The sequence below is a fragment of the Phalacrocorax aristotelis genome, chromosome 7 (genome assembly GCF_949628215.1).
Source record: "Phalacrocorax aristotelis chromosome 7, bGulAri2.1, whole genome shotgun sequence".
Taxonomy (NCBI): Eukaryota; Metazoa; Chordata; class Aves; order Suliformes; family Phalacrocoracidae; genus Phalacrocorax; species Phalacrocorax aristotelis.
Window position 1 is genome coordinate 2,595,478 of NC_134282.1, and position 12,663 is coordinate 2,608,140.

A 12,663-nucleotide genomic window follows, 5' to 3' on the forward strand; every position below is an offset into this window, starting at 1 on the left:
ATAGCAAATATTCAAAGCGCTATCCAGGACAGAGAGTTTATGAGCGATCATTAGGCAGAAATATATGTGAACAAACCATCTGTTCTGTAACTTCAAATAATGAACAAAGTGGCCAAAGAAGTTGGCACAAAGGAATTCTGTAAACCAGCGACGGGCCTAAATTAACCAAATAAATTATTCACGCTGAAATTCTCATCCAGATTAACAAGCATAGAACTGAAAGGATATTTTTTGAGGCCAGGTCTTAAAGAGTTTCATCTAAAGGAGCCACTAGAGTTCTGTAAGCATCACCACGTCGCAACTTTATTTGCCGTCATGAGGAATGCAGTTGTGGAACAGAGGGTTTTATTTGGAGGCCTGAGTAACAGCCTGCATGTCACAAAGCTGGATGTGACTCTTTCATTTACCGGGCGTACGGGTGATTGGGCACAGAAAATTATAAGCACTAATTTTTGACTATTAATTAATTTGACTGAATTAAAGTTTTTCGCTGAAAAGGTAGCCCACTGATTATATACACTATGGTGAAGCCTGTACTTCAGCTGGGAATCCCCTTTGTCTTAAGTGACCTTTTGCAAGTATCCCTGGGGCTTTCATTGCAATTTTGTTTGACCTTTTGTTCAAAACCAAGCTCTTCTACCCAACTGATATTTGGCAGAGTGATTACTTAAAAGGGGATTCATTGGAAAAGATTTTTAAAGGCACCGACGGGAGCGGGGCGCTGCCCAGCCGTCAGCAGCGCACAGAGCTGCCCTACCTTCTGACTCAACACACACGCTGCCCAGTACAAAGCTTTTTCCTTGGCAGACCAAAATAAGTCGGTTTAATGCTCAGGAAGAGAAACCCAGCCACCAGCTAAGGTGGTTGGATTAGAGAATCGCGCGCTCCCAGCTGCCCCGCACAATCTGCGCTAAGAAACTTAGCAAGTCTACCTGAAATGGGGGTACGCACCGTGCCTGCCGCTGGGCAATGGGGGTGGTATGCTTTGCTGGAGATAAAGAAAATGTATCTAGGAGATCGATACAAAGAGGAAAGGAGTAAGTCCATCTCTCGCTCCCCGCTCAGTTGCTGGCTGGCATGACGTAGTACACGGGGGGGAATTGCATGTATGTACGAATTTGGTAGAACAACGTTTGAGGAGGAAGCTGTAAAACAGTTCAGTGCTGGTGAGGCTTGCTTTGCAGACTAGTGTTTTATATGCGTACTTTTTTTTTAACCTTCCAAGTGAATTCCCATCTAATGGTAACAACAAAAATGCCTCTAAGGCTTTGGGCAAAGTCTGTAGTTCCGTGACTAAAAACCACACACCTGACACAATCACACTTCTTTTTTGGCACTGCGCATTTCCTTAAAGCCTGCACCAAACGGTCAGGGTTTCCTTCAGTTTGCCAGCTTCCAGACCAATTCTCCTACTGTGGCGTCAGGTTTTACATTTTTATATCTCCAGTCACATCTATGACTTTACATGAGCAGCAACTTGAGGAGAATCGGTTCCTTCCTTTTGATTTTGTCCGAATGCTTTCTTGTATTCACGGAAATACGCTGTTGTTGGAAATGCAGGAGAACTGTAAAGTGATATTTCTGCTCAGGATAATTCTAGTTTCCTTCTCTTTCTTGACTGCATTCTGATCTCCAGCGGAGTGACTGGTTAAAAAATAAAGCTCCCTGCCAAAGTACATTTTCCTGTAAACCAGTTTCTCCGCTGTGATCCGGCTGTGGGCGGGAGCCTGCGCCCTGCTGAAGGCCGGCCCCACCGCAGCGAAACGAGGAGACTGAACGTAACTAGTGGGGGTTCTTCCTGGACAAAGGGGTGGTTTAAGATGTTTTTATTTCAAGCTCAAGTAAACTTGAAATTGTGGCCAGCTACATTCTGGTGAAAGAGTCAAACTTCAGCTTTTTGTTTTTAAAATTACGTTTTGTCTGTTTACTAGGACTTTTCCATTTCCTATGGGTGTCATAGCACTAGTGAGCCTTTAAGTCAGTTTTGGGCCTAATCAGCCGACGTGTGCCTTCCCTTCAGCTTCGGGTGCCTGGCTTAGCAGCGAGCCCTAACACCACCATAGCAACGGTCTTTCAAACCTCAACCTCATTTCACCGAGAACCTTTTTTATGCCGCTCAAACGCCATTAGCCTAAGTGATGTAGTAAGGTATAAAGGAAATGAGAACCTAACTGGTCATAAGATTAGATATGATGTGTTTATAATATGTCTCAAGGCTCATTTAAATAAGAGGAAGTCTTTCCTTTGCCTTCAGTGTGTTTTAACTCAGGAAATTACTGTGAAACCAGGTAAAGATGAGAAATCTGTAACTGACGGTCTCTTGAACCTCTGTCTGAATTTGGAAATGAGTCTTCTTATTTTCTGTTGAAAATAATTTCATGAATTTATCTCTTGGAGCTGAGCCACTAATTCAGCGAACAAGCAAGGAATTTAGTTTTCTATTTATGGACGGTCCTTTGAGATGAGATAATGCTTTCACACAGCTTATCAGTTGTTTTTTGAGTGGTTTTTTTTCCCCACTTGTTTCACTCCTTTCCCAGTGAATGGCTTGTTGTGATTATTTAGTAGTCAATATTTAATATTCAAGTCTTGTGGGCTCATTGTGGTAAGTCACACAATGCTGTAGCTGTCTCTGTAGTGAATAAACATAGTGGAGGAGAAGAGTTTGAAGCTGTCCCTGGGACTGTGAGAGTCTCAAGGAGAAACAGCAACTTAGAAAAGAGAAAGGGACATTTAGAAAATGTTAAAACTATTTTCTTGGCTTCACCAGCCAGGCCTTGCCTAAAATGTAATTCCTTGAGAACTTCCTACTGTAAGGTGTAATGGGAGGGTGTGGAGTTCGTCTACAATTTTCACTGTCATACTCTACACAGTAATAGCTTTGGGTGTGACGTAGGAATGTACAGCAGTCTGGTCTTAGTCTGGACCATGTAGTTTCTGGCATGGTCCTGGCCCCAGCGTTTCGGAGCAGGGTACCCACAACCTGTTCTGAAGCTCTGGAGAACATGCCGCTTTCGTACAGTGACCGAATCAAGTTCAGTGCCCAACTGCACCAGCCACGTGCATGTCCGCAATGTGGCCCCTGAAGAGTTGTTCTCATTCTGCATGCCCACAGGCACTTATTTCTTGTAACAGTGCCTTTCACACACAAAAAAATAAAAGGCAAAAGGAAGCTCACAATGGATGCCTGTGTTGTGATGGTCGCAGTTGTGCGACCTTCCCTCATCCGGACCCTTAAAAGAAAGAGAGAGAAAGGTACAAATCCAGATTTGTATGGAAACAGCATTGACACTTAACAAAATCAATAGGAGTCACGCTCCTAAATGATTATGGAAAATCTTACCTTTCTCTGTGAACGAATGCTGTCGTAATGAGTATTATGCCAAATGGCAACCATTAGACTGTTTTACGCTCTGCAAAGCTACGATGGCTTGAATGTTGTTATCGTCCTTTCAATGAGAACAATACAGCACCATAAAAATTAAATACGTTATTCCTAATTTGCTGGAAATGATCGAAGTATCTCTGTTCTGAAAGCACAAGTGTATTTCCTTCCCCATTCTCATCCTCCCCAGAAATTAAGAAATGATGGCTGAATCACTGAGAATATTTTCAGCAATAGGCCAGTTGGTAGGTGCTGAGTTCATAACGACTCCGTGCCAAACCGTGGAAGTCATTTGAGAACACAAGGTGGCTTGACAGTAGCAAACCGACGTGATAAAATTAAATATCTTAAGACACAGTTTTATTGTGTGCCTTTTGCGACAAGCTGAGAAATACCAGATACCTGCTTGTAATTATAGACAGTATCCAAGTACATTTTAAAAGGAGTGGATGTTAAAGGCATTCAGCTTTAATTACAGCCTTGTTTAAGAAAAAGCTCTAGCCTAATTGCAGTGTCATTGTTAGACTGTGGGGAAACTTCTGCTGTGGTAGGCAGCAGTGTTACATCTGTAAGTACAGGACATTTTTTTCTTTTAAGGAATGTTAAGTGTGTAATACGGGCAAAAGAGGTGAGGAAGTATCTTCGCTGAATCATCTATTCATTTCCTATCTTCCTGAATTACCATTTCTTTTCAAACACACCAGCACCCTACAGGGGCAGAATTCTTTTCAGGAATGCTAAATAGAACAAAAAAAGTTTTAGTGTTTTAAGACACACTGCCATGCTACCCATCATGTGATGTGATTTTTGGCACTGTAATAGAGGAATTATAATGATGATCATTTTTAATTTGGTCAAAACCCAATAATCTTGGTAAATATGCCTAGTAAAATGGAGCAAAAATGTGCTTCTTTTAAGCCAGCTCTTTGTGTTTACATGTAATGTAAAAGTACAATGGCAAGTGTGATAATAATGGTGTAGAAGACTCCACTTCATTGTATGATACAATTGACTGAACACTCATTATATTCAGACACATATTCATTTGGCCTGAAGTTAAGCATTAGCATTGCTTGAAAGAAGCATTATTTTTCTTAAAAAAGACATGAGTTCTCTCGCACTACCATAAAAAAAAACCCTATTCCATTAACTTTTAAATGTTAGTCCTGTTTGTACATCTCACCATTCTGAGGTGTGTATAGCATCTTCTTCCCGTTGTCTATTCAGATTAGAACGTTTCTAAGGGCTTATTTTTAGTTTTCTGTATAGAAACAAAAAAACAAACATTCTCCCCCCCCCCCCACGCCTTCTCACACTGCAGAAATATAAAAAATAATGGTACTCCTCTTTCGAAGACACCTCAGATAGAAAACTCTGTGCCAAAGTCTCTCTTCCTACTTGCTCTCGCAGGTTCAGGACATGAAGACCGCCCTTTTGCAAGTTGGAGGCTAGCTCTGATCTAGCCCTAAGCCCGGAGGGCAGAGCTCGCTCCGTATCGCTATGTGTATGCATATATCTGCCAATGTCTATTCATATATATGTTTATACAGACGAAAAGGTTGTGCAACATCAGGAACGACACCTGAACAGTGTATGGGATTAACGCTTCTCAGGTAACCTTGGCGTTGTCAATGTTTCAACCTCGGAATGTCTTATTTCACGGCTTTGGTTTTGTTCTGTCCAAATGTTAGCTGCTTATTTAGGAAAGAATATGACTAATTTCATTTTAGATTTAAGTTTTTAACTTTTCTTTCCAAAAGGATGGGGGGGAGAATTTGAAGGCAATTAGCATTGTTTATGGTCTCTAATGGAAATGCATGTACGCGGAAGATTAATTTTTTGTGAATTGTATTAAGTGATATATTTTAAGGCTGAATCTCATCTTTTTGCTTTCTTGCTATACTTTTGAACACTGAGTTTCTTTTGGACATTCGACCTTTTGCTTAAGTTTACAATTCTATGTAACTTATTAATTTTACCTAAACCTTTCAAAGTTATGTTTCTGTCCAAGTCCACACTTTTATTGACAACTAGTTGAATTTTCAGGATAAGATGACAGTCATTTGAGGTCTATAGATCTGAAGTGCCATGGATGGATTTTATTGCCCTGTGCATGGGAGGCTTTATGTGAAACATTTGATGTTTATTGCTGCTTCTCTGATCTGCATTTCTCCCTGCTCGTGTACTCCTAAGCCTTTTCACTTACAAAATGGTAATGAATTGTTTGTGTGGATGTGTGGGTTTGAATAATACTACTGGATTTGTTTTATTAGCTAAGGTAGGGACTCAGGAACTTGAAGAGCACCAACCTGTTTAGGTACTTGGGGCATATGTACAAGGAGATGTAGCCATCTCTGAAATAATTTCTGTGGATCTGGATCTTTGTGGACAAAACCAGTGTCATGTCTCGAGAAGTACATTCAAGTAATTAGAATAGACACGACATTAAAAGTGTGGTTTGTCTCAAATAATAAGATGGGAGTGTTTAATATTCTCCCAGTAATCCAGGAGAATTCGTGGTTGTGGGCAGAGCCCGCTTTGTGTGAGACTCCTGAGGATTCAGGACCATTTCTCACACGCTCCATCCTTTTTCATTCTGAACAAGTTGTGTGAATAATTAATACACTGTAGGCTAGAGGTCATAAATGGTTTGTAACAAATAATTCATGCAACAAACGTAGACTCTCTTCTGCTTCCCCAGTCTCTGCAAAGGGTTGGCCATTTCCTCGCGTAGAAATTCACTGAATCTTTTGCATTTTTTGGGGGTTGTTTTTATGTTAGTGGCACGGTATAGCTCGTAGGGCATGCTGGGCAAATAATCATTCTAGTGCTAATACTCCATAACTTACTTTAATGAATTTAACACAGTGGAAGAATCGTTAACTGCAGTCAACTGTTGATCTCAGGTTTTTACTGAAAGTCATTTTTGTGGTTTACTTGTCATGCATGATATTTGAATAATATACAGAATCACTTGGCGTGCTTAACAATAATATTGCAATACATTTTTGTAATGGCTGTTGCTAAAATACCTGTATTGGCAACTTTCACTGGTAGCTACTCTATTCTCATCTCCCTGAAATAAAGTGTTTTATTTATTTGCAACACCTGGAGAGCTATGAGAAGGATATTGTAAAAGCCCATCTGGGCAAGTGAGCAGTGGAAATATAAATTATAGTGCTGAAAGGCCATATGCATGAAGTAAAACTAGAGGAGCTTTTGGGTATTTGGCCATATATTCTATAATGTTGTCCTTTTGCCTGCCTCGAAACAATAATGTTGCTAGGTTGGTTATAAATGATATGTGGTTCAGAACTGTAGCTCCTGAAATTTTTCATTTGTTGTTTCACTCGCACGTTGTGGCTGCAGAGGGTTTGAGCCTGCTGTTAACAAAAGATGAGCACCGATTCTTAAATTTTTATCGATGACTTTGAATATCATTGGTAGAAGTCTGCCTACCCCATAAAAAGTCATTTAATATCTCTTCGTTCTCTTGGTCCTCATGTTGTAAGGTCGGATCCACACCAGTGCGATGAATGGCAGCTGCCTTCCGTGTGTGCTGGCGATGGATCCTTCCACCTCTCTTCCTTGCCTTCTCATTTCTCATGGTCTTCTTCTCATCCCCTGCTTGTCTGCTGGCAGAACCGACCTCGGTCTTTGGTCCTCAATTCAATTACTTTTTTTTTTTTTTGGAGAATTCTGCCCTGAATTCACATTGGCCAGTTCAGTTTTATCCCCCAAATCCACACCATTTTTTATTACATTTTTTTGCCTGGATTTTCATTTTTTCCTGAGACTCCTTGGGATTTGAGGATGCTCTCTGGGTAATGCCAGCAAAGCTTCCTTTGTGGTTCTTTTCAATCCATTTCCACTCCTGTCTTTTCCTGTTTTCCAGCTGGCGAACATTCTAAACCCTGGGTGAATACTGAAGGCAGGCATGATTATCGTGTTTACATGATTTTTAAAACATGGAATAATCTCAGAATTTACATTTTCAGGCGCTCTGCTTCTGTGTGGAAAATGTTGCATGTCAACAAAGGTCTGCAGAGGTATTTCAGTATAAGAAATGGAGGGTGCATCAAAACAGTCAAAGCTTTATCAACATTTGAGTCCAAATAGCCACAGGAATAATTATCTGTATACCCAGCACAGCACTTGAAAGTGTGGTAACTCAGGGAATTATAAATTCTAGAAGAAAAAAAATCTTGGCAAAGAAACCTACTGTCAGAAAAAGAAGAAGGAAAGAGAAAAATCTTTAAATGGCAAAAAAACTCCTTTCTAAACCCTGAGATATTCTTAACTTCCTGCTTTTTAACTACAGCTGTATCTTTCTGCTGCACGGGAGAGAGTGTAATTTTTTTCTTTGCAAGAAAAAAAAATACTTTAAAAAGATTTCCCACATGAGCTTTGTAATTTTATAATCTGCCTAAGAATATCCTGCTTCCTCCTGTAATTTTTCAGCTGATTAGAAGCTAACCCATGTGTTCTTACCAGCATACGGGTTTGTATTTATAGAAACAGCAACAGATTCTGTTGTAATCAAGGAACATAGATGTGCATAACTCTTTCTGGGGTCATTTAATTGCTTTGAGAGGTGAGGGGTTACTTTTTTATATATATATATTTTTTTTTACAGCCGAGGCCAACCACCACAAGTCTAGCACGGCCAATAAAATGTTGCATCAACACTGAGTTGCTTTAGCTACATAACATCCCAAATTTCAGTGCCAAAACAAACATTGCCTTCTTGTTTCTGTCCCCCAGACAGTCTCATCTCCGGTGTTCCATTCTTGTCATTGCTCAAACAGATGCTGAATGTAGGTCTGCTGCTTTGGGTATGTTTAAAGAAGACTATGCCTACACTGCTACTTTCAGAATATTTCAGGCTTCCTGAAGATGCAGCGAGTTCATTTTTCCTTTGCATACTTCTCTGTTCCTTTTGCTGTTGCATGTTCTCTGGTGTATATTTTGTCAAGGCTGTTGTTTGTGTTTCCCCAGCACCTGCGTCTTAAAAGATAATGGTGCTAAGCATCAGAAGCAGGTTGGTTTCTTACACTGGGCTGCTTTTGGAGGCCTTTTGAGCCAAGGCACTGCTGAAAGCTGAGAGTTGTGGTTTTAGGAGCTGAATTCTTGATGCATCTGTCCTAAACTAAGGACTTTATATATTACCTGGACAGTAATTCTTTCCTTTGTTCTACTTTGTGTATCACCCACGGTTCCACTTGTATGTCTTTAACTCAGGAGCAACCCAATGTCCAGGCAATTCTTGAACATTCGAAGAGGTCATCACTAAACAAGGCAACTAAAGGGTTTGTGAAAGACAATGTGTCACTTACCAGAGCCTACTTTAAGACCTACTGAATTTAACAAAGGATTTAGACAGTAACTTCTGTTAGTTTTGACCTTCTGCTTTCACATCGCTAATGGCTTGGTTAGATTTCTACAAGTTTTAACAGAAAAGACTTTTTTAACTACCTCTGTACTTGGTGCCATTAAAAAGGCAAGATTCTGCGATTTCCTTGCTGTGCTGGCTGCCTACTCAGCAAATTGGCACAGATTTCTTTACAGTGTTTTACACACACCCTCCCCGCCCGATTGAGTGAGCTCTGCAGTCGCTCCATTTCTAGGTATTTCAAGACCAGAAGTATGTGAATGCTGTCTTGCTACGAGCTTTTAGTGTGTAATCACATCGAGTTGGCTTGGGCACTCTCAGCCATAGCAGTGCTGATTTCAGTGCAAGCCAGCAATCTAAATATTTGCTCTGCTTTTCAGAAGGGTTTTGCAGTCCAGACTGAGCTGCCTTTTTTTTTTCCTCCCCTGCAGCTATACTGCTCTCAGCTACTTTGCTGAAGGCTGAGGCAGGTGCATCTAGCCAGGCTTCAGTCTCAGCAGAGACTGCAGTGTAAGCAAGACAGAGACTCAACATTCAGAGTTATGCTCATGAATTTTCAGTTATGTCATTTGACCACCTTCAGGATTAAGTGCAAAACCAGCTACTTCTTTAGTTCGCTAAAGTGCAAATGCAGCAACCTCCAAACACCATGAAAGAAGATACTGTCGGAAAATTCTCAGTGTCGTTTGGGAGGCTTCGCCACTCCCTTAGTAATAATTCTTTTGAAAGGTCTTTCTGGTAGACCTTGAACAACAACAACCAAGATGACATTTACCATCTTAACTCTTCCTTGAGAACATGCCTGTTTGCTTTTTGACTGCAGTCCCTTGAACTCCTGCGTCGCTCTGCTGCTTTCTGTGCAGCCAGGGACAGCGTCTGTGCCAGCGTTCAGCCTCAGAGCACTCAGTGACATGGTGTTTGCCATCAGCGAAACGTGGGACTGAGCAGAGACAGTCTAATTTGCAAAGTAGATTCACCAGCCAAACAGAGAAGGTTTGAGGAGAGGAGGGAATGATAAAAACCCCTCAGATTTTCATCCTCTTTGTTAGCTTCTGGGTATGTCTGAAGCAATCAGAAGGAAATGTAATTTCAAGTTGACAGTTTCCCTTTAAAAAAACCTTAAAATGCCCTGTGCATCAGTGCTGATTGTGAATAGCATTCTCTTTTTTTTTTTTTTTTTTTAAGAGAAATATCTATTAATAGATCTCTGTAACAACAATTGCTTACCAGTTTATGCTTATGGCTTATCACTAAAACACTCAGGAGGACTTGTGGTAAAAACTGTGAAGTTTATATAATTGCAACTAGAGGCAAAGCTTTGCTTCAGGGTCTGCTACACTATAAAAATTCGTGAGAGCAAAAAATAATGATGTAATTCCAATGACTTGTTCTAAGGGGTCGGGTGATCTTGTTTGACCCAACAAGACCTCACTTCGACAAGCAGAGAGCTCCTTGTGATTAATACAGTGCTCTCACTGGTCTACCCTGTAATGATCTTTTGATCTTAGTCATGTATTTTCAGTGGGATGTGATAATTACAGTAAAATTAAATATTTTAACTCTTTTTGTGTGTGTGTGCTATCTGTAGTTATATTTGTGCAAGTGTTCCAATGTAATATCACGGAAAATTACCACGGTGACAAAACAGCAAACATCCCATATTATTACCTTGTGCCATGGGATTTCAACTAAACTAGAACTCTTTACAGTTTAGGAGAGCTGCCAGTCCCCCGGAAATTACCATTTTAATTGGATTGATCATAAACACTTTGCTCTAGCTGTAATACTAGACTGAAGAGATTAAATCTATTTAGCCATAGTTTGGGGAAAGGGTGACCTTTCAGCCAGTTTTGTTATAACTGAAAGTTACTAATTTTCCTGACTGGCGCTTGATGCATGGAAATGTGATGTGAAATTGTAATATTAGAAATGGTACTTTTGTTTAAATATGGAAATGTAGTTGGTAAATACACATTTGCCTCGGCACCGGGGAGGCCCCACCTCGGATGCTGGGCTCAGGTTTGGGCCCCTCGGGACAAGAAGGCCCTGGAGGGGCTGGAGCGTGTCCAGAGAAGGGCAGCGGGGCTGGGGCAGGGTCTGGAGCACAAGTGTGCTGGGGGGCGGCTGAGGGGGCTGGGGGGGGTTTAGCCTGGAGAAGAGGGGGCTGAGGGGAGCCCTTCTCGCTCTCTGCAGCTGCCTGAGAGGGGCTGGAGTGAGGGGGGGGTCGGTCTCTGCTCCCAAGTCACCAGTGACAGGACGAGAGGGAACGGCCTCAGGCTGCGTCAGGGGAGGTTTAGGTTGGATATTAGGAAGAATTTCTTCACCAAAAAGGTTGTCGAGCTTTGGCACAGGCTGCCCAGGGCAGTGGTTGAGTCCCCATCCCTGGGGGTATTTAAAAGACTTTTGGATGCGGCGCTTAGGGACGTGGTCTAGCGGTGGGCTTGGCAGTGCTGGGTTAATGGTTGGACTCGATGATCTTAAGGGTGTTTTCCAACCTAAATGATTCTATGATTAAGCGATTCTATGATCTATTATTCTCACTAGTATCATTAAATCTTATTAATCTGAAATTATTATAATTTATTTTAAATGTATCACGTTTTATTACTGATTATTATTAATATTGGGGAAAACACAAATGGTTAATACACACATACACACACAAAATCAACTTACTTTTAAAGGAATAAATAGCAAGTATCTTTTGGCCTTAAAATTTCCAGAGCCTATTCTCCTTTCTCTGAATTATTCTGTTTTAAAATTGCCAGTAATCTAGATGTTATATAAGGCCTTTTTGTCCCGCCAGCATGCCCATCTCCTTTTGCAGTGCTCTTTGCTGCCTGTGGTCTTTGTCAGCACAAGCACAATGGAGAGTCCAAGCTGTTTCCTTCAGTCTAATTAACCCCAGTTCATTACAGGCATGTTTGGTGTCATACTTGCAACCTTTTCTTCTTTTGTTATTTAAATGAATAACTTGATTTCGGCATTTGCTCCGTGTGGGCTCTCTCAGATAACGTGGCTCTAGTCATTATAATGACTTGCTTTCCAATGTTTTCTCTTTTGTGGTTGACCTATGCCGGGAAGAATTTTGTATTTTTTACCTACCATTTTAATAAGTTTAAGCTAATAGTTTTTTGCTTGGTTGGAAAGACCAAGTCATAGTTAAAATACAGAATGCAATTCTGACATCTCCTTTCAGCATCCTTCTACGTACAAACCTAGTAGAAGCTTAAGCAACCAAAAATGGAAAAAATTAGTGCTTTGCTACCTTACTCAACAGCTTTCTTAGGTCTGTTGATTTAGCAGGTATGCCTGCGAACAGATGATGCAGTGGTTTGACTAGTTTCAGACTAGCTTCCTCTTTGCTCCTCTACATGGCAATTCTGTACTTTGTGCTATGTTTCTTTTTTTCATTTAGAAAGATTTATGATGGAAAAGACAGCTCTTCAAAGGTTTCTACTGTTGACAGAAGTGTTTAAGAGGAAAAAAACATACACAAAAATATCTAGGCTCTTCAAATTCAAGTATTGTACTCCCCTTCCTTTTAAATTTTCCTTCTTTCTTCTTCTAAGATATAACTCCAGTCAGCAATACTTCATTGACATTGAGGCTTAGACCATAACTTGGACTGTATGGGCATCATAACTGTGATTGATCACGTGCTGCAGCCAGCTTTCTTCTTGGGCTGGAATTCAGATATATAAAAAGTAAATACAACCCTCTTTACTCAACCAAACGTAGTGTAGAGATCTGGGGAAGAATGGAGTGTATGAGGCATGCAGATCCCATTACTCGCCAAATACTTCTTCTGCTCTTGTATGTGGCAGCAAGAGATTTCAGAACTGTGTGGTGACTTTGTGGATGAGCACGAGGGAAACTCTCTTTT